The sequence below is a fragment of the Callithrix jacchus genome, chromosome 5, assembly GCF_049354715.1.
Source record: "Callithrix jacchus isolate 240 chromosome 5, calJac240_pri, whole genome shotgun sequence".
Lineage (NCBI taxonomy): Eukaryota > Metazoa > Chordata > Mammalia > Primates > Cebidae > Callithrix > Callithrix jacchus.
In genome coordinates, this window is record NC_133506.1 from 133,682,297 (window position 1) to 133,705,022 (window position 22,726).

At 52.2% G+C, this 22,726-nt stretch overlaps 2 long non-coding RNA genes across 2 annotated transcripts; both read right to left on the bottom strand.

Moving 5' to 3' along the window:
• Window positions 1-379: 379 nt before the first annotated feature.
• Window positions 380-4,684, bottom strand: LOC103793401 (uncharacterized). Its single transcript, XR_013536414.1, has 4 exons — window positions 4,435-4,684; window positions 2,911-3,156; window positions 2,424-2,492; window positions 380-1,908 (listed from the first exon to the last, which is right to left on the bottom strand). It is a non-coding gene; the product is annotated as an uncharacterized LOC103793401 (long non-coding RNA).
• A 1,547-nt stretch (window positions 4,685-6,231) lies between these two features.
• Window positions 6,232-19,518, bottom strand: LOC108592006 (uncharacterized). Its single transcript, XR_001911986.4, has 3 exons — window positions 19,345-19,518; window positions 15,622-15,811; window positions 6,232-6,370 (listed from the first exon to the last, which is right to left on the bottom strand). It is a non-coding gene; the product is annotated as an uncharacterized LOC108592006 (long non-coding RNA).
• Window positions 19,519-22,726: the final 3,208 nt, after the last annotated feature.

Here is a 22,726-nt window from a genome sequence, read left to right on the forward strand (position 1 = left end):
AAGAAAAAGGAGGGAAGGGAAGAAGGAAAGAGAAAGAGGCCAGGCACAGTGGCTCATGCCTGTAATCCCAGCCCTTTGGGAGGCCCAGGTGGGCTGATCACGAGGTCAGGAGTTGGAGACCAGCTTGGCCAACATAGTGACACCCCATCTCTACAAAAAAATACAAAAAATTAGCCAGGTATGGTGGCAGGCACCTGTAATTCCAGTTACCTGGGAGGCAGGAGAATCATTTGAACCTGGGAAGTGGAGGTTGTAGTGAGCCGAGACTACACTATTGCACTACAACCCAGGTAACAGCACAAGACCCTGTCTCCCAAAAAGAGCGAGGAAGGAAAGAAAGAGGGAGAGAAGAGAAAAGAAAAGAAAAGGCAGGCCAGGCGCAGTGAATCACAGCTGTCATCCCAGCACTTTGGGAGGCCCAGGTGGGTAGATGATGAGGTCAGGAGTTTGAGACCATTCTGGCCAACATGGTGAAACCCCATCTCTACTAAAAATACAAAAAAATTAGCCAGGTGTGGTGGCACGTGCCTGTAATCCCAGCTACTTGGGAGTCTGAGGCAGGAGAATGGCTAGAACCCAGGAGGCGGGGGTTGCAGTGAGTGGAGATAGCGCCATTGCACTCCAGCCTGGCCAACAGAGTGAGACTCCATCTCAAAAAATAATAATAATAATAATAGGAAGGAAGAAAAGAAAAGAAAAACAGGGGTCCAGAAGGGTCAGCCCACTCACCTACTCGATTCCTGCCTGTCCTGATAGGAAGATGGGGCATGCAAGGTGCTCTTGCAGGAATGCTTGTATCAAAGACCCCAGATGGCTCAACAGAGGCCCAAGGCTGGCTGGAGTGCCAGGCCTTGGGGGCTGCACACTCCCCACCCTCCCATCCATTCTCTGCTTGAGACTACTCCCTCCTGGGCAAGGGTCTGGTCATTCCCCCGACACCTGGCCTCCCCTGAACTCTCCCCTGAGAGTCACCATTCAAGCTTTTATCATTTGCTCAAAAAGCTCACTCAGCACCCAGGCTGTGCCTGATACCACACTGCAAAATGGAGCCCTGGCTTCAAGAGGCAAACCCAGCACACCTCCAACGAGGCACAGGCCTTGGGGCAGTGGAAGAAACCTGAGGCTATGCAGGCTCCCCCCAGCTCCCCATCCCCACCTGCTCCCCTGCCACCTCCCAGGGGTGCCTTGAAGTCCAGGTTTCTCCAACTGGGGCCCTCGGGAGCTGCGGGTGAGGAGCTCCCTAATCAGCACATCCTGCTGGAGTAATCACTTTACTTAAGAAGTACATTGGGACGGGAGGATTAGATGTTGTTGCTGTTGTCATTGTTGCTCTGAGACAAGGGCTCTCTCTGCCACCTGGGCTGCAGTGCATGATGCACTGGGCTCAAGCGATCCTCCCACTCAGCCTCCTGAGTTTTGAGTACAACCACACTCCATTAGCTTTTAAATGTTTTATAGAGATGGGGTATCCTTATGTTGCCCAGGCTGGTCTCCAACTCCTGGGCTCAAATTATCCTCGTGCCCTGGCCTCCCAAAGTGCTGGGAGTTTAGAACGTGAGCCACTGCGCCTGGCAGGTGTTAAGTTAAACGATTTGATTGCTGCACAACCTAAACCATAATTGTTCTACTAAGACACATCGGACTGTATTAGAGGGCATGATGTAAAGGTCATGAAGTCCTACAAGTCAGCCTCCGTGGGCCACAGACTTCTGTTCCCTTCTGCCTGCAATCCCACAGGGATCCGCTCTGGCGTGGAGCGAACTCAGGTTTTCCCAAGACAGCAGCTCCCCAGCCTCTCTCCAGGCCCCACTGCAGGATCACAGCCTCCTCTCGGTCCAGGAGTGCTTGCCCCGAAGCCTGCTGGGAGCCACCAGAGCAGCTCCTGGGCAGCTGACGGAGCCTCCCTTCCTGTGGGGACAGCAACAAGGACACCAGCCATTAATCACTCTTCCCTCCGTTTTGTCAGACCCAGCAACCTCCTGAAGATGCCGCATAAACACACTTAACCTTTAAAGGGCCCGGTGGCAGCCCCAGGGAGGGAGAGCTCAATGTCCTCAACCCGAGGGTGAGTCCCTTCCCTCCTCCACTCTCAGACCCTCCTGGTCATGGAGAAGGAGGGAGTTTAAAACAAGAAGGAAGGACTCCAGGTAACCCTCGCTCCACTGCTAAGCTGACAGAGCTCTGGCCACTAAGAATTCAGAGGAAGTCTCCCAAGGAGGATGAGGGTGGAGGAGAGATGTTAGTAGGAGTGGCTGCACCTGTCTGTCATAGCTTCCCCAGGAGCCTCTGCCACTGTGGCCCCTGAGGATGGGGCCCTTCTTGCCCACAGGAGCCAGAAGCAGTGAGGGTCCTAGGCCGGGGGCAGGGGCTCTGCCTGGGGCCTGACATCTGGGGGTCGGCTTGGCTGGAGGAGGGTCCCCTACCTTCCCTTTGCCTTCCTCCTACATTCATTCAGCAAAGTCAGCAGCCGCCTCCACGTTCCAGGCTTGGCACTGGGGACCAAGGATGAAAGGAGAAAGAAAAGACAGTGTCTGATCCCAGGGGACTCCTGGTGAGTGCAAGGCGGGGAGTGGACTTGGCAAGACATTGTTTCCATAGGAAGGATGTAAATTCCAGGATAGGTAGGAAGGAGGCGCTGTGGAGCCCTGCGGGGGAATGGAGCTCCGGAGCTGGAGACGTGGCTGTCAGAGAGGGGCAGCGCAGCAGAGGTGATGTTTGACCTCGGTCTTATGGTATGAGTAAGAGTTCTCTGAGCAGACGGAGGGAACTTGAATGTACTGGCTAGGACTTGGGAAGTGAGGACATGGAGGCCAAGGCTCACATCCCGTCCACCCTGGAGGGTCAGTGAGGCCAGCCCCGAGCAACACGGCCACATGGTGGATCCCCAGCTCTGACGGTAGACAACGTTACCTGCTGCTGGCAGCTGGCTCCAGGACACCTCAGCTGCAAAGAGCCCTGCCCACAGAGACACCCTCCTCTGAGGGTCCACAGCCAAAGGTCTGTGCTGGAGAGAAACCAGGGCTGGCCGCCCCAGCCCACTCAGGACAGCTCTGAGGGCTTCCCTGGCCAGGCTCTCCCGCAGCCACTCCAGCTTCCTCCTCCATTGTTCTTGAATAACCATCCTGCAGACTCAGCCTGCTGCCCGGGAAACCAAACCTGTAACACACAGAGGGTGACGGCAAGGCTGTAATTTAGAAACCAATGGGCAGTAAACCAGATCAGAAATAAAAGCTCCCCATCAGCTGGAAACCCAAACTCATTCCCATTTCACAACCTCTGAATGCCCACCATGGAGGACCACAGAGACGAAGCCTTCCCAGGGAGCTACTCGAGCCTGTCTCCCACATCCTGGAGGTTCCCAAACCCTCAACCAGGACACCACACACTCAGGATGCCACCATAGGGTAGAAAGGGTGTGTCCGAAAGAAACACTGTCCTGTCAGACCTGGGATTGCCCGGGGTAAAAGAATGCAGTGACACAGAAGATGCAAAAGCTGATGTCCCAGGATATGGAGTAAGGGCACCCAGACGCAGATGCTCAGAATAGCTCAGAGCCACGCCTGCCTCACACTAGAGATGCCAGAAGCCACAGGGGGCACACAGATGGCTTGCTTACCCACCGTGCATGTCCTGCTCCAGCAAAAGGGCCCAGCTGAGTTCCCAAGGCAGCAGATGAAGAAAACTCGGCTCTTAGACGGGGAAATCAAGAGGTAACAGACAGAGCTCACCTCCTCCTCTCTCTGTATCCCTGGCTAAGAGGCTCGAGGTTGGAGGCAAATGAATGGCCTTCAGGTGCTTGAGTGTTTCCATCAATTACACTCTCGAGCCCAAGCCACTGCAACCTGCTTTCCGTAAAAACCTGAGCCTCTGGCCGGCACTGACCTAACACCAGCCGGGAGTGGCTGCTGAATGGCACTTGTCCATTTGTTTGTTGTGAGGAAGCTTAGTTGCCAGGGATTTGTTAAAGAAGACACCGAGGTGTGTTGTTCACTCGCTCTGACCTGTCTGACTATCTTTCTTTGTAGTGGAGAGAGGGAGGCATTCTGCCCTCTGGATTTCTAATGTGCCAAGCACGTACAACAATGGCTTACAAGTGCCGGTCCCTGTGGGATGGTTTGTTCCCGTGACAATGTGGAGGTGAGCAGGCATTTTCCCCTCTCTCCTCCTCCTCCTCGTCAGACCTCAGGGGGTTAAAGGCTGGGAGTAGGAGGAGCCTCAGAGTGGGGGATGGAGGAAGCCTGAACTAGGACCAGGTGGAGACCGCACCACAGGTGAGATGGAGGAGGTGATCTGGGCAGAGTGAGCTAGGGTATCCAGCACGCAGCTGCCCTTGTCGCTGGGGTAAGGCAGGTGTGAGACTTCCAGGGACAGCCTGGAGCCAGAGGGTGTTGAAGGGGTCTTACCATAGGTGGCCTCAAGTAGCAAGCTGCTCACCTTGAATCCCGAGAGTGAGGCCAGGTAGCAGCGTGAGGAGTCCCTGGGGATAAGGCACAAGGGCTGGGCCTGGGGTCACCAGGGAGCACAGGGCAGGGCAGGACGAGGACAGCAGGACCCAGAGGCCCCTCATGAGAGCTGCAGGTGTGGGCAGATAAAAACAACAAAGCAACAAGCAGAACCAAGGCAGGGCCTGGCAAAGGGGCCTCAGCCAGGCGCTGAACTTCCAGCCCACCCATCAGCCCCAGGGCTGGGCCAGGCTCCGTCCCTGAGGACTGAGGGCCAGGCAGGGCCAGCAGAAGGCCAATTAGGGAAAACAGGAGCCAGGCGACTTCCACTCCAGGGAGCAGCACTGTGGCTGGCCCAGGAGCAGGAGGGAGGAAGAGCAGGACGGGGCCTCCGCAAGCCTCTAGGGACAACCACAGTACCTTCTTTTTCTGTATATATTTGTCTGATATACATTTGTCACTCTGGCAGAGTGACATTTGGAGGTTCAGAGGTGGCCTGAGCTCAGCTACCTTGGCCGCAGCTCAGGTCTCGGAGGCCTGCAGCTCAGCACAGCTTCTTATCTGAGATGCTTTATAAAGGTCCCCTCCCAGCCATCCCTGGCCCTGGCCCTGGCCCTCCTAAACTCTGGGAATGGGGTCTGCCCAGGCTGACCTGCCCACTAACCTCTGAGAACCCATGAGGGCTGCGCGTAGTAGCTCACACCTATAATCCCAGCACTTTGGGAGGCTGAGGCAGGAGGATCACTTGAGCCCAGGAATTTGAGACCAGCCTGGACAACATGGCAAAAGTCTGTCTCTACTAAAAATACGAAAGTTGGCCGGGGGTGCTGAGGCAGGATCACTTGAGCCCTGGAGGTCAAGGCTACAGTGAGCCGTGATTATGCCACTGCACTCCAGCCTGGATGACAGAGTGAGACCCTGTCTCAAAAAACACAAAGAGAGAACCCGTGGGGGCTGACATGAGCTTCAGGTCATGTTGTCTGGGTCTGAGACCTCCATCAGGCACTTAGTAGCTATCCATCTTAGAAGCCAACCTGAGCCTCCGTTTCCTTGCATGTAAATAATGAATAACAATGATTAATAGCTACCTCATAAGATTAAGGTGATAATTTTATTTTTTGTACTCTTTAAAGTTTTTAAATTCCTGTTGGCACATGGTAGGGGTGTGTGTGTGTATATATATATATTTGTAGTGTACGTGAGATGTTTCATACAGGCATGCAATGTGAAATAAACACACCATGGAGAGCAGGGTATCCATCCCTCCAGCATTTACCCTTTCAGTGATAAACAATCTAATGACACTCTTTATTTTAATGTACAATTAACTTATTATTGACTGTATTTCACACTCTATGTCGATGAGTTCAATTGTTTTGATCTTTGGTGTGATAACTTTTTTTTTTTTTGAGATGGGAGTCTCGCTCTGTCACCCAGGATGGAGTGCAGTGTCACTGTCTCAACCCACTGCAACCTCTGCCTCCCAGGTTCAAGCAATCCTCCTGCCTCAACCTCCTGAGTATCTGGGATTATAGGTGTGTGCCACCAGACCCAGCTAATTTTTGTATTTTTAATAGAAACGGGGTTTCATCATGTTGGCCAGGCTGGTCTTGAACTCCTGGCCTCAAGTAATCCGCCTACCTCAGCCTCCCAAAGTGCTGGGAATACAGGCATGCACCACCACCATGTCCAGTCCTTTTTAAACAATGTACTTAAAAGACTCTTAGCACAAGGCCTAGCAAATCCTAAATGTTCAAAACAGGCTTTTTAAAAGTATTATTATTATTACCGGTGACAACTTGAGTCTCTGCTACAGAGGGCTCTGGGGACAACCCCAGCATGTTCTTTTTCTCTATATATTTGTCTGATCCTCTGGCAGAGTGACATTTGGAGGTTCAGAGGTGGCCGGTGACTCCAGCTTAAAAGAACTGTGAAAAAAAAGAGATGAAGCAACAGGAATCATTCCACAAAACCCAGAACCTTCCACACTCCCAGCCATTCCACTGGGAGAGACGCTGTGCCAACCTCAGTCCCTTCATCCTCACCAGAGCACAGCCAGGGCCCAGACGTGGGGTTGGTGCAGCAAGACTCGTAGCACTCACCTTCTCTGCTGATTCTCCATCCATCCCAAAGAAAATGAAAACTAGGCAGGTGTGGTGGCTCACACCTGTAATCCCAGCACTTAGGGAGGCCAAGGCAGACGGATCACTTGAGGTCAGGAGTTTGAAGCCAGCCTGGCCAATATTAGCTGGGCATGGTAGCATATGTCCATGATCCCAGCTACTCAGGAGACTGAGGCAGAAGAATTAGTTGAACCTGAGAAGTGGAGTGCAGTGGGCCAAGATTGTGCCATTGCACCCCAGCCTGGGCAATGGAGTGAGACCCGGTCTCAAAAGAAAGAAAATGAAAATTGTTCAGGGCTATCTTCTGATGCTCCTGCTGCCTCTTCCCCGCCCCCCCCCCCCCCCCAGATAGAGTTTCTCTCTTGTTGCCCAGGCTGGAGCGTAGTGTGCAATCTCAACTCACTGCAGCCTCCACCTCCAGGGTTCAAGCAATTCTCCTGCCCCAGCCTCCTGAGTAGCTGGGATTACCAGCACCCACCACCACACCTGGCTAATTTTTGTGTATTTTTAGTAGAGACAGGGTTTCAACATGTTGACCAGGCTGGTCTCGAACTCCTGACCTCATGTGATCCACCCACCTCCACCTCCCAAAGTGCTGGGATTACAGCCATGAGCCACCGTGCCCCAGCAAACTCTTCACCCCTGCTGCCTCTTCACCCCTAATTTTTCCCATCTCACCTCTGAGGAGCAGCCAAACAGAAGCTAAAGAGAATTGCTCCAGCTCCTCCCTGCTCCCAGGACATGCTCCGACCCAGAGGGAAGTCATGGCCCTTATCTGTCTGTCTTGTCTACAGGTAGAGGATGGCTTCTCTGTCCCCAGCAGAACCCGTCTGTATCCCTCTCACCCCCTGAGAACCTACCTCGGCCTCTCCTTCTTGCTCCTCCCTCCCTGGTCCTCCACCTTCAGGCCCCCATGGCTGACAGCCCTTGGTGGTCCGGGGAATTAGCAGGCAGCATTCTGACTCCCACCTTGCTCCTCGGACCCCTCCCCACACCCTGGCCCATTCTGGTACGAGGGGGATTTGGTTGCCTTCATTATAGACTATAGCACAAAAACACAATAAAATAAAATGAATGTTTTCTCAGCCAAAATCCATGACATGAGTTACTGTTGTAATTTAATAATGGGATGGGAAACTAGAGCGAATTACTGAAGTGTATCATTAAAGTGAGTCCACTTTAAAGTCTTTTATTGCTCAGCAGCCCTCAGACCCCAGTCTCTCTTTCGCCTTCACTCCCCTCTCCCCGCATCCCCCTTCCCTTTTTCTGAGCCTGAGGAGGGGGGGCTGGGTGTCATCAGTACCTCAGTACCTCGGTGGCAAACACAGCTTCCTGCCGTTTCCAAGGGAGGATCCTAGGCCTGGCACCTCTGAGGCCCCAGGCGGGCCTCCCTCTGTCAGAGCAGGGGCAGAATGACGCTGCTACTGACTGATCCAGGACCTGTCTCTGCTAGATCCTGCAGAGTGAGGCTTGATTCTTGCCCTAAAAGCTAAGCCAGCCAAACTGGGCAGAGGGTAGTGAAGGGGAGTGGGGAGATGTCCGCACTAAGGACACTCTTCCCAAAGGACAGCTGCTACTGACTCTTGCACCTCAGATTTGCCAATGATCGCCAATCCCAAAACAGTATTGTGATTAAGAGGCAGCAGGAAGCTAAGGCTCAGAGAGGTTTAGAACTTGCCCAGGGTCACAGAGATGTAAGCGTCAGAGCTGGAATTTGATCTCAGGCACTTGACATAGGACCAGCTGCCTCTAAGAAGCTCCCAAGTCTGGATTCCTGGGTGCTGGATGTAAACGCCAGTAAGCCTGGCCAACTATTGCCCATTTTCAAAGGAGGAAAGAGGAGAGGAACCAAGTAGCTATTACCTCCACGCTCATTTTCTGCTTTCTGAAGAAGGAGAGCCCCAGGAGGGGCACAGTCAAGCCAAACCTGAATCCTGCACACCCAAAATCCTCTCCCAGTTCTTCCCCACCCCCTCCTTGGTAAAGAGATAAGTTACCTTCATCAGAAGGGCCAGGCTAGGTCCTTGGGGGGCTCACTGGAACCTGGCCTGCCATAGGGAAGGGGTGTCTGCAAATCCGGCCAGCTCAGGACAGGAAGGGGCCAGCCAAGCCTCTGGTCACTTAAAGTGAGCTTGATGAAAGAAGTTTTGTGATTCATTCAAACACAAGATGATGCATTTTCCCCCTTTCGGGAGCTCCCGGACTGCACTCAGGGACCTCTGTGCTACTGGCAGCCACAGAAAACCAAGTGACCCAAATGAAGCCACACAGATGCTTTGAAATCACAGTGAGCTCCTGGCATGAGAGAGAAAATAACTCCCAAGGAAAACTGCCCCTGCCTAGTGATGGGTTTTCCAGGGAAGGTTGGACCTCTGGAGATCCCACGCTGCCAGAGAAGCCACTATCCCACCCCAGTCCTGGGCAGGAGTCCTGTCTCCCTCCTCACCCAACGCAGAGCCAAGCTTCTGCAACCAAAAGGCCACCCAGGGCCCCAGGCGGCTAGGGGTTGCTAGAAAGAGATGCAGGCTTTACCAGGTTCTGAGTCCATGCAAATGAGATGCAAAGAGGTATGCAAATCCAAGCTTCTCTTTCTGAATCTCAAGTTGTCATCTGGTGGCTGAGCCCTCCCAGTGCTCTGAAGGCCACTGTCTCCTTCCAGCCTCATGCATGTCAAGGGGGAGCTCTGGTGATGGAGCAACAGGGTCAGGTGCACAGGGCTTTGTAGATGGCAGGGGCAGGATAGCTGCTGACCCCCCTGCAGACCTGACAATCCCTCGGGATGCCGGACCCAGTGCTGTGTTTCCTGGAGCTCAGTGGCTGCCACTTTCTTCTCAGTTCCAGAGAGGTGCCCCAAGTCATGGACCTCAAAGCCCCAAGGGAACGCCCCAGCCCAAGGCACCTCCAGGCTGAATGCGCACTGACTCCAGGAATGCGAATGCCACACTCACCCCTCACCTGTTTGGCTGCAAGAGGTAGTCGTTGAGTCTGGGTACCTCTGAGAGTGTAATTCTCCCCCAGGATTTTCAAGTTTGGAGCCATCTTGAGCTGCTTCCCATATGAAAGAAGAAAGCCAAGTGGGGGTGGCGGGAAGCATGCCCTGCCTGCTCAGCCGGGACTGTGCCTCTGAAACCACCCTTCAGTGAGCTCATAAGTTCAAGAACTCAGGGCTCCCTCTCAGCCCCCATCTGGCATCTGTTCCCAGGTGGGAGCACCTAGAACCTGCTTAGAAAGCACTTCTTGGAGCGTGTAAGAGCTGCAAGGCTCTGAACTAAAGAAGAAGCCAAAATTCCTAACGATGGTGACAAAGAGGCCAGGAGCAGAGGGGCCAGCCCTGGAGCAGCCACTTACAGGACTGGGAAGGGGAGAGCTGAGAAGGGAAGGGGCTCTGGAGGCAAAGGAAAAGCAGGCAGTGCAAGAAAGTTTCGAAAAGGGTCACAGGGGTAAGGGTGGGGGCCAAAGGCAAACATCCCCCACCCCTACCCTCCAGCCCCATCTGAGGACTAGCCGCCATGCCCTGGAGCTCAGCATGGAGTTCAGGAGGACCCAAGGTTTCTCCGCACAGCCGCAGCCCCCAGAAACCCCAGACAGCTGGTCAAGGCCTCTGGCTTTTCTCTACACTCCTTTGTCCCTGCAATACCTCCTTGTCTGAGATGAGAAGAACAATCAGGGTAGAGCTGAAAAGGTGGAAGCCCCGGTGGTGTCCCCCTTTAGATCTCTGTCAGGGCATGGCTTTCTGAACCCTATGGCACTGGGCTAGTGCCTGGGGTAGGAGGTGCCGTCAAAGGTGCAGCCCCTTCCCTGAGATGCCCAGGTAGGCACCTTCTTGCCTCATGCAGCCCAAACAAGGTCCTGTTGGTCCTGTCATCTGCCCCACTCTCCAGAGGAAGAGTGTGCTGTTTCAGAAATCACCCTCAGATCAGCGGATATGAATACTCTTGATGCCCAAAAAGCTGTATACAAGAACACGACGTGCTTCTCCGGGCTGTGAGCACGCGCTGAGCTTCCGCTGCAAGCTAGGCTCTGCGCTGGCCCAGGGTTCAGGGGTAGCCAGCAGGGGGGATTTTCTCTGGCACATCCCCCATTCCCTTCCCGTCCATGCCCGTGCTGGCTCTGTGCCTTCTGCAATTAATTTCAAAATTGGGGCTTCCCATTACTCCTCCATGGTGAACATGACCCCGGGCACAAACAAAGCCCTGAGAAAGGATAGGATAATTCACCAAACTAAATGGAAAGCCAAATCCTGACACTGAAGCTACTCCCCCATATGGACAGAGTGCTGGCATCTCCCCTGATCATTAGGCAGCCCCTCTGGGTAATGTTGGTGGCAGCAGAGTTCTGTGGACTGAATTGTGTCCCCTCCAAATTCATATGTTGAAGCCCTAACCCCCAAACCTAACAATGTGGTGGTATTTGGAGATGGGGCTTTGGGGATGTAATTAACATTAGATGACGTCATGAGGGTGGGACCCCTTGATGGAATTAGTGTCTTAATGAAGAGATACCAGAAGAATCACTCCCTCTCTGCCATGTGAGCCCACAGCAAGAAGGTGGCTATCTGCAAATCAGGAAGAGAGCCTCATCAAAGCCAACCATGCTGCTCCCCGACCTCGGATTTCCAGCCTCCAGAACTGCAAGAAAATACAATCCTGTTGCCAAAGCCCCCAGGTCTATGGTATTGTGTTCCTACATGTGCTTTCTAGAGCTGATTAACAGGCATGGAAGAAGGTTTGCTTTAGAGGCCACAAATAACTCTCTAGAAACAAAGCATGGAAACAGGAGTCTCCTCTGCCCCAGATGCCAGGACGGGAGCCATCTGGATGCTGTTTGGATTACACACTTGCCCTGCCACCGTCCTGTGTGTCCACAGCCGGCTTTGCTGTGATCTACCTGGACCAGCAGCTACCAGCCAGCCCGCTGGGTGCACAACCCCAGGTGTGTGTCCTTGGTCTGCCATGCGGGGCTTTCAGCTCTGAGCTGTATGAGTGGGATGAAGAACCAACGGGAAGTTTGAGCTACACTCCCCCACATCCCAAGTGCACACTCCACCTGGGCAGCTCCTGGAATTTCCACCGACTCTGCATGTTGGTTAAGGGAACACCACAATTGCTGCCATTATAAACAGCCTGGGTGCAGGAGTGGGCTGCAGGCACATATCTGTTGGTGGTGGGGAAGTTACACTCCTAGCTATGTAACTAATGCTGTGCTTTATTGAGAACTTTCTACAGAAAAAGTATTTCATTAAATACTCACATAAAATATTTCATTTAATTATTCTGTGAGGAAAGGAGAGATGCTGTCTGATATGGTTTGGCTCAGTGTCCCCACCCAAATCTGATCTCGAATCGTAATCCCCATGTGTCCAGGGAGGGCCGTGTAATCCCGAGTGTGGAGGGAGGGAGGTGATTGGATCATGGAGGCAGTTTCCGCGCCTCCCTGCCGCTGTTCTTACAGTAACGAGTGAGTTCTCACGAGATCTGATGGCTAGATACGTGTTTGGAAGTTCCCCCTTTGTTCTTGTCTCTCCTGCCGCCATGTGATGAAGGTCCTGGCTTCCCCTTCACCTTCCGCCATGATAGTAAATTTCCCCGAGGCGTCCCAACCCAGGTGGAACTGTGAGTCAATTAAACCTCTTTCCTTTATAGATTACCCAGTCTAGGGTGTGTCTTTATAGCAGTGTGAAAAAGAACAAATACACTCTCTCTACCTCCATTTTATATGTGAGAAAACCCAGGCTCATGGAGGGCAGATAACACATCTAGCACAACGCAAGTAAGAAGAGTCAAGCTGGATTCACACACAGATGTTCTGGCTCCAGACCCTGCATCTTCATCACTGTCTGCTGGAGCCCTCCTTGTCACTCCTGGAACAGCAGCCAGCACATGGAAGGCTGTCAGTGAGTGGCAGCTACCCTCTCACCCCATGCTCACTATTGTACGTGGCCTCTTGTGTAAGTCAACCAACCTAAGCTCCCACATAGGGTCTCTGCATGGGCTTATTAATTCGCTTATTAGGACTGCATAACAAATTATGCCAACACATAGTGGCTTAAGACGCCAACTGGGGAAGGATCTGTTTCCAAACTTATGCGGTTGTTGGTAGAATTCTGTTTTTTGGTGTATGTTTTCTTTTTCTTTTTTAGATGCAGTTTCGCTCTGTTGCCCAGGCTGGAGTGCAGTGGTGCAATCTTGGCTCACTGAATCCTCCACCTCCTGGGTTTAAGTGATTCTCCTGCCTCAGCCTCCTGAGTAGCTTGGATTACAGGTGCCCGCCACCATGCCTGGATAATTTTTGTATTTTTAGTAGAGATGGGGTTTCACCCTGTTGGCCAGGCTGTTCTTGAACACCTGACCTCAAGTGATCCACCTATCTCGGCCTCCCAAAGTGCTCGGATTACAGGTGTCAGCCACCAAGCCCAGCTGGCATTCTGGTGTTTTTGCAAGCTGTTGAACTGAGATCCTCAATTTCTTGCTGACTCTCAGCTGGGGGCCGGCCACTCAAAGTTCCTTCACACCTGCCCCCTTCCATAGGCAACTCACAATGTGGCCACCTGTTTCATAAAGCCAGCAAGGAAGAGAGGAATGCCATCTTCCTTGCTAGATGAATTCCTATATGACAATCTAATTGCATGGTCCCCACCCGCACTTAAAGGGAGGGAACCGCACAAGGGCATGAATGGCAGGAGGTGGGACTTGAGGCAGGACACCCAAGAGCCTCTCAGTCTAAGTGTGATATGGCAGTCGCAGATGATCATGTCCCAGATCCACAGATGCAGGAGGAGAGGCAAGAGCAAGAGAAGGACTCACCGAGGCCAGCTTAGCATCCGTGTTCACATTTCTGAGTCCCACCAACACCTGTGATGTTGCCCAGCCACGCAGACACATCCAGTAGATAAAGATGCTCTTGCTATGGAGTCCTGGCACCGGCAGACCAGGGCCAGAAATGATCAAGGCAATTTGCAAATATCAAGGCAATCAACCCCAGATTGTGAGCCCCATGAGCCAGGAGAATACACGTTTTCCTCACTGCTGCGTCCCAGCACCTAGCAGTGCACAGGACTGCTTCCTGCCCAGCCAGTATCTGCTGGGTGAAATGAATGGACCCACTGACGGCAGCAATCCAGACTGGCTTCCACAGTGGATCATTTGTGAGGAGGGGGACAAGGCCAGAGAGGAGGTGTGGGGTGGGTAGCCAGGCATGGGACAGGTGGTATGCCGCACTTACCCCTCTTCCATATGTCTCCTCATCATAAATGGAGAGTAAACACAGTGTCTCACACCTATAATCCCAGCACTTTGGGAGGCCGAGGTCGGAGGATCACCTGAGGTCAGGAATTCAAGATCAACCTGGCCAACATGGTGAAACCTTGTCTCTGCTAAAAATATGAAAATTAGCCAGGTGTCCTGGCATGCACCTGTAACGGCAGCTACTTAGGAGGCTGAGGCACAAGAATCACTCAAACCCAGGAGGCAGAGGTTGCAGTGAGCTGAGATCGTGCCACTACACTCCAGCCTGGGCAACAGAACAAGACACCGTCTCAAAACAAACCAACCAGAAAAATGGTGAATTAAGAAATGAACTATCCAAGGAGCCAGAGAAATCCTCCAACCACCTCGTTGGCCTGTGCTAGTTTCAAAGGGGATAATATAGCCACAGGAAACACAGGTAAACTCGGGTTGCATAGGGCAAGTAGGGAGATGATTTTCTGCCTGGAGCCTGGACTCCCCTGCCAAGCCACAGCCCTTCACCTTTAGGAAGAAAGAAAAGGCTTATCGTGTGATGAGAGTCCTTGTTCAAAGAAAGGAAAAGCAGTCTCGTCAAAAGCCCAGTGGCAATACTTCCCTAACACAATGCATGCTGGTGACGACGTCTAATGAAGACTTTTATGGCAGGGATGTAAGTGTAAAAAAAAAAAGATTAAAAATTGGTTTCAATGCTTTGCTATCCGAGAGTTCATTTGTTTCCTCATTCATGCACTAAATAAGCCCCTAATTAATCTTGAACCTCAGAGAAAGGCGACTAGATTGCCATTTTCTCCATAAGGACGCACTTCACATTTTGGGAAGTTTGAAGAGGCTCTTCAGCATTTTCCGTTAGGGGTATTTTATCAGCATTTTAGAGAAGCTTCATTAGGCTGCCGAAAGCTGCTAATTGCATTACCATATTTTTAAGCCTCTTGGGTTCTGGTCAGATTCGTGGTTCTCCCAATCCTCCCACTAATCTTCGGGTTTGACATGTTGGAGATCCACCCATTGAGGGGAGAGGCCACTGCTTATGCCAGCAGGGACCATGTTGCTTTCTCTTCTCAAGGAAAATTTAGCTTTAAAAGTCAGTGTGACATCACCACTCCTAGGGAGAAAAAAAAAACCTCCACCTTTCCAGCCAAGAAAAGAAAAATAAAAGGGCTGTGTGTGTGCATGTGCGTGTTTGTGTATAGATAGACAGACATGAATATAGATGCACAAATGTGTGTTTAGAGAAATAGAAATGTAATCTATATGCATAGATAGGAATAGCTGGATGTGTGTACGTAGATATGAATATATGTATATATATGTGTAGACAGATATAAATATATGTATATGTGTGTAGACATGAATACATGTATATATTAGTATATGTATTTATGTGTAGATAGATATGAATATATGTATATATTACATATATATGTGTATATGAGATGAATATGAATATGCAAGTATGAATATATAATTATGTGTATATATAAATAGATATGAGTAGATGCGTGTATGTGTATAGATGATGTGTGTGTATATCTGAATATATGTACAGAGGTGTATATATAGATAATGACTACATATGTGTCTCACGTGTGTACTAAATGATGATGCTTATATTTTATCTGGATTCTCCCCTCTTTAAGAAAATTTCAATGGAAAACTAATTTCCAAACCTAGGCAGCTGAACACCCTGCCAGGAGCTTCACAGACATTATCTCGTTTAATCCTCTTTACAACCTTGTGAAGAGATAACTACGATTTCTGTCATTTTGCAAAGAGGGAAATGGATTCTTAGAGTTCATAAGTCACAGAACTCACAAGCAGTGGAGTCAAAACTTGAAGCAAGGCCTGGGGAGTCGCCAGCATCCAGGCTTAGTCGGTAATATTCTGCCTGGGAGTCAGGAGTCTGGGAGGTGATGGCCTGGGTCCTCGCCGGCTCCATGCTTCCATACAAGCATCTTTACCCCTGTGAGCACTGATTCCTGCCGATGGAGTGATGCTGTCCATCCTGTGGAGATAAGAAGATGAAATAAGATAAAACATGTAAAGCAGTAAACCCTGGCATGTCCACCAGCTGCTGGCACCGTGGCAGCCCTGACTGGGGGCATCTCAAGACAGCTGAACCCCATAAAACCAGGGCAGGCACCCCACATCCTCAGCAGACCCCAGCCAACACACAAATCTGGGTCCTGCCAGCTGGCACAACTCAGAGATGGGATGGGGACAGTCCCATCTTCTGGCTTGAAAAGACCTACCCGCTTCCCCTCTTCTGAACCTCACCCCTAGAGTCTAAATAAACACTGTATTAAGTCGGGTCCCCATCCAGGCAGTGACACTTTTGCCCCTCCTGCTCCACTTCTGGTCTCTAAAGTCTTTTCTCTTCTAACAGGAGTGCCTGAGACCCAGTGACCACTTTTCAAGGAGAGCTCCTCCACATGCCTTCCCTCCTACCTCCTCCCCTCCTGCTCCACTTCTGGTCTCTAGAGTCTTTTCTCTTCTAACAGGAGTGCCTGAGACCCAGTGACCACTTTTCAAGAAGAGCTCCTCCACATGCCTTCCCTCCTACCTCCTCCCCTCCTGCTCCACTCCCCAACCCTGGGGCTCCAGGCAAGCACAGCCATGATGGAGCTGGGCTTAGGGGCAGCAGAAAGAGAAGACTGAGAGACCCCTCCAGCTGTGGCCTCGGGTCCCTGAGATTGCCACCTGGGGCATGCCGGCAGCTACTGGGGAGGGTTTTAGCCACCGACTGGGCAAAGAGGCTCTGTGTTGACACAATGACAGCCTCCGGAAATGGGAAGTCCTCTCAGAGCTGGGAATACAGGGCCTCTGGGCCAGCACTGCTCAAGGGCCATCTGAGTCTTTGTTAATCACAAAATAAGGAGACTCCTTTCCCCAGGCTGCCAGGCTAGGGCCACCTGGTCTGCCCAACGAGGAAGGGGACAGCAGGTGGCCACAAGAGTTTCCAGGGCAAGACCCAGCTGGTTCCCTCCTGCCTGTGGCCTGCTCACCAGGAAGCCCAGAATGTGTGTGCCTTGCCCAACAAGTTGGCTGCTGCCCTTCCACCAGTTGGGGGGACCCACCTGGGGGGGTGTTGGCTACAGTGGGTCTGATGCCTGGAAATCTCTGGCTTCTCTGCTTCCTTGGCAGGATTGGGAGATACGCAGAGGGGCTTCCAGTTTGTTGTGTAGGACCTATCTGTGCCCCCATGTCTTACTCGGGGAGGATGGCAGCAAACAGGCTTGGGAAGTTGCTTGCACAGGAACCTACAGATGGAGAGGTGTATCGTTTCCAGCTTGGGTTTTGCAGTCAGGCAGACATGGGTCCAGGTGTTGGCTCTGCCACACCCTACATGGGTGGTCTTGAGCAAGTGACACACCCTCCAGAAAACTGTTTCCTCCCTTGTAAAATGCAGCTAAGATGGTCTCTACTTCTCAGATTGCTAGAGGATTAAATGAGATTCAATGAAAATTAAATAAAGGTCAAATAGGACCAGTCATTCCAAAAGTATTTCTTGAGCAGCTACCCTGGGAACACAGGTCCCTGGCCCCCTAGGGCACATGAGCTGCTGGGGAGACAGATAATACACAAGGAAGCCAGCAAGGACAACAGGACTGACTGCAGTGAGCACTGTGGAGGAGGAGGAGGTGTCATGAGAGCAGCAGGGACCGGCCAGGGGTCAGTGCAGGCCTGGTGCTTGGGCCAAGAGCTAAGGAATGAGAGGAGCCAGACAGGTGAGGGTGGGAGACCCCAGCAGAAGGGAGTATGCCAGCCCTGAGTGGGGAGAGGCTTGGTGTATTGGAAGAACTGAAAGTGGTAGTGGTCAGTGGTGAGCAGGGTGAGCCATGCAGGCCCAGGGCTCATGCTCCATCATTGTGAGGTAGCAGGCCTCAAAGCAAGGGTGCCTGGCCATGACCAAGCCTTTTCCCACTGGGAGGGCTTCCCTGGAGAGCTTCCTCTCCCTCCCCAAGGAGGCTTTCCACTGACAAATCTATATACAGATCCCAGGAATGGCTGCTCACAGAGAAACCCCAAACGTGCCCACATCCCATCCTAGTATCCGGGCTCTAGAGCTTAAACAACGTGACGTGCCCTGAACGCTGTTTTCTCTTCTGCCAGGGAATCCTGTTTCATTCTGATTTCTCTTTGGACTGATCTCACTAGAAACTCAGGACAAGAGAATACACATCATACAAGACAGCTAAGAACCATTTTCTATTCCAGACCATTCACATTCTCTCTCTTTCTCTCTCCTCTTACACACACACACACACACACACACACACACACACACACACCGGCTAGCTATAAGGGCTAGCCAAGGGCTACAGTAAGCCCTAAAGATTCACAATAACGGCCAGGCACAGTGGCTCACACCTGTGGTCCCTTTGGGAGGCCAAGGCAGGCAGATCACCTGAGGCAGGAGCTCGAGACCAGCCTGGCCAACGTGATGAAACCCTGTCACTACTAAAAGCACAAAACTTAGCTGGGTGTGTTGGTGGGCGCCTGTAATCCCAGCTACTTGGGAGGCTGAGGCAGGAGAATCACTTGAACCCGGGAGGTGGAGGTTGCAGTGAGCCAAGACCAAAACACTGCACTGCAGCCTGGGCAACAAGAGCGAGACTCCATCTCAGAAAAAAAAAAAAAGATTCACAATAACACAACTATTTCCACACCTGTGCAACATTAACCTACCACAGTCTTCACCGCCAAAGAGTGATTTTTAAAAAAAACAAGCTAACACACAAGCCCGATAAAACAGTTGTAAAATGTGGGAAGTGTGGGTTTTACATGTAAAACATGCACGCACACACACACACACACACACACACCCATATACATGTATCTGCCTCGGGCGATGAAATTAGCCAGGTGATGCCACTGAAGTACAGATTTTTGTCCCATTTAACAGAAAGGAATTCAAACCCCGGTCACTTACTCCAGGGAACAAGGTGACTGAGCTGGAGGGCCAGGTGATGCTGACAGTGGTCCCAAAATCTGACATCTCCCGGAGCTTTGTTTCCTGACAAGTGACACTTTGGGCCTGCCTTTTGTCCTGGCTTGCTGACCTGAGAGCAGGGACCATGTCTCCTGTATCTTGGTGTCTGTCCCTAGGACCTAGCCAGGTATCTTTCACATGGTAGGTACCCATGGAGCACGATGCAATCGCCCCAAGGCATAGGTTGGTAGAAATCAAGGTGTGAAAAGGGTGACTTGGGGTCCCCACAGCACCGCCCCCCCACGTCAACACTGTCGCACTTGCCTGGAAGCCCTGCCCTCCCCACACCTCACCCCAAGATGAAACACCCAACTCAGACATCAGCTGGCTTCCTCCAGGCGATAAATTTCAAAACAGAAACGTAGGGAACCCGCACGAACAGCCCACTTGTCTTCTGAGTAGGTATTTTCAAAGCATTGGCCAGTCAAAATCACTATTATTTTACAAAACAAAGCACTTTCTAACACCAAAAGGTGGAAGGGACGCATTCTCAGGAGACGGAGCTGCCCTTGAAAGGACCACGCCCAGCCTGGTGAGAAACTCACCATTCTGTCCTGGTTCTTTTCATTGAGCCTCCAAGCGCAGACCCCCATCAGAAGCTGGAGCAGCGTTTAGGAAGTGCCTGTCCGGAAAGGCCGCCCGCCGTGCCAGCGGGGAGAGGAGCCAGGCCAGGAAGCCAGAGGCAGCGTGGGAGGGCGGCGGCTCCCAGTCAGAAGTGTGCAGACACGGAGGAGGTGCCCGGAGTCCTGACCGAGAACGTCCTCCCCGGGAGCCGGAGTCCAGCGCTGGGATGCCAGCCAGGCTCTGAGCAGGCTTTCTCCTAGAGAGCTGGGCGGGGAACTGCAAGCCCTAAAGCCTCCTCGGGACCCCGAGAGCCTTTCAGTGTCTCAGTTCGACAGAGGGTGACAAATCGCGTTCCAGGCAGGATCGCCACCGGGTCTCTAATTTTACACATTCGACTGTGGTCTCATTTTCCACAGTCGTTTCCTGCGAAACTCAAGAACACAGGTTGTCAGGATGATTAGCAGGAAACAAGGAGGGCTACCTGCCATCTCAAGGCTAACTGGAGACCCCCCTCAACTTCCTTGACCACCTCCCCATCCCACCTGCCACACCCACAACCTGTGGAGGCGGCCCTGCAAACATCAGCTAGAAAGCCCGAGCAGCCAGCCCACCACCTCACAGCCACCCCACCACCTCACAGCCACCCCCATCCTCTGCTCCACCCCTAGTCCCACACCCCATCCAGCCACACCCCTGGCACACAAGAGGGGAGTGCCTTTTCCAAGCCAGGAACACACGCGATTCTCCTCCACCAAAGCGTCCTGTGGGCCTTCCGTCACTAGTCCTCGTGGGAGGAAACAGGGATTTGTCCTGGAGGCTCTCCTGCTCCTTCCCCTTCTCCCCCAGGCCCCCTCCCGGCCCTCGCGCTGCCTCTCCTGTGCAGTTCTATCTGAGGTGTTGACGATGTTTAAGTGTGATCGATGGCTAATCCCAGGGGCGCTTGGCTCTGGCTGCAACATGGTGAGGGTCACTGGGGGAAGGGCTATAAAACTGGGAGTGCCCAGGCCTCATCCCAGAGACCCTGATCCAACAGGTTTGAGGTGGGGCCCAGGCATCGAAAGTTTTCAGGGGTCCCCCCAGAATTCTAGTGTGCTGTTCAAGTGAGAACCTCTGGTCCCAAACGCCCAAGAGACACCCGTGGGACCCCTGTATTAACAAATTGCCTCCCAGTCTTGTCATCTGGACAGAATGAAGCTCTGGAGGTTTGAGTGATTTAGAGCAGAGCCATGTGGTACTTGGGGGCGGGGGGTCCCACTTGAGAGGTCCTCCCAACACCCCAGAATAGGCACTGACCCAACAGAAGAAACGTGTCCTTCTACTTTCTCTCCCATTCCTTGGGTCTCCCTCTCCCCTTCTCAGATTCCAAGCTGGGCTCCAGGCTCAAAGCCAGTTCTCTGAAACCCAACTCTCCGAAGGGGGCCAACTCGGGGAGTCGTCTTAGCAGGCAACTGGGGACTGACCATGTTCCAGTAGGACCTCCTTCTGTGCTAGTCATAAGCGTTAACTGACATACTAAATGTAAAGTGTCTTACATTTTCTACATGTGCATGGCGTATTCACATGCTTCGTGGCACCAGGTGTGTAGCTCCCAGAATCTCTTTTGCATGAATTTCAACAGTTCAGCTCTTCCATTCATCTTCAATTCCTCTTTCTGTGCTCCCTGCATATCCCCAGAGTCACTGCCTCAGCCCAGCACCTGGTGAAGTGGAATGCTGTGCAGAGGAGGAGCTCAGTAAAGGCTGGAATGAGGGGGTAGAGGGTAGTCCCCAGCGGCAGGTAGATCTGAACTGCACCACCACCCGCCGGGCACTCCAGGTGGACACCTGGGCCCAGCCCCTCACTCCTCACTCCCCCTCACCATCCCCAGGCTGCACTGACACCCCCAACCCACCATCATGAGTCTTAACTGATCCCTCCAAGCCCCACCATCCCTAGTCTTCACCGACCCCTCCCCAGCCCCACCATTCTGAAGCTTCACCGACCCCCCAAGCCCCACCATACCAAAGCTGCGCTGACCCCCCAAGCCCCACCATACCAAAGCTGCGCTGACCCCCCGGCCCCACCATCCCGAAGCTGCACCACCCTCCTGCCCTTTTCTCTGCAGCTGCCCCACTTCCACTCCACTCTCCAAATCGGGTCCATCTTTGTCCCCGGAAGATATGCACATGAAATTACTAACCATCACGCTTTTCCCAAGTGATGCGCTTCTTAGAACACAAATGTGAACGGAGTCAAGGTTATTTTTCCTCCATGAAAGACATCCTCACTTGGGTGCTTCCAATCCAGCACACTTTCCTGAGAGCTGAGAACAGAGGGTGTAATCCCACTCCAGACCAAGGGACTGTGGTTCCTGGGATAGGCACCTGTCTCATGAGAACTCTCTGTGTGCCTCTGTTTCCTCATCTGTAAAATGGGAGAATTACAGGAGCTCCCTGATAGGGGTGTTGTAAAGATTAAATGAGTTGCTACTTGCAAAACTTGCAGCACAGTCTGGTCCAGTATGTTCGCCATCATTATTAGCACCATCATTATTATTTTCAGGGGTGCAAGAAGCGACCTAAGGACTGCCGTTCTGCACGGTGGCAGGTGATGGCTTCAAAGTTCCTGGGTTGGTCACTTCCCTCCCCTCATAAAAATCCCTCTGTGGCTCCCCAGTGCCCTCAGGCAACCTCCTTCAAGATCTGTTCCCTGCTGATCTTGATAATCTAATTTCCCACCACACCCTCTGTCCCACCTGCCACCCAGCCAGCCTCAGCAGCCAACTTCTCTGAACCGGGTGGTGACCGATCACCGATAGTCCTGAAAAAGCCTTTGTCTTTTTTTTTTTTTTTTTTTTTTTGAGACGAATTCTCACTCTGTCACCAGGCTGGAGTGCAGTGGTGTGATCTCAGCTCACTGCAACCTCTGCCTCCCAGGTTTAAGTGATTCTCCTGCCTCAGCCTCCCGAGTAGCTGGGATTACAGTCTCAAGCCACCACGCCCGTCTAATTTTTTATTTTTAGTAGAGACAGGGTTTTACCATTTAGGCCAGAATGGTCTCGATCTCCTGACCTCGTGATCCACGGGTCTCGGCCTCCCAAAGTACTGAGATTACAGGTGCAGCTGCCTCGCCCGGCCATAAACCTTGCTCTTCAGTCTGTTCAATGCAACAGGATGCGTTTACACAGCAACCAATCACTACCCGCCCCATGTGGTGTCCTCTGGTTTAAGGGCAAAATGCAAAGGATAGATCCTGAAATCATCAGCAATCAAGACTACTTATGGGGGCAGGGAGCTCTTCCTTCCCCAGCAAATGCTGCCCGGTGCTGCCTGCCATATTTCCAGATGCTGTTTGTGTGTGTTGCTAGCGTCTTATCTCATTCCA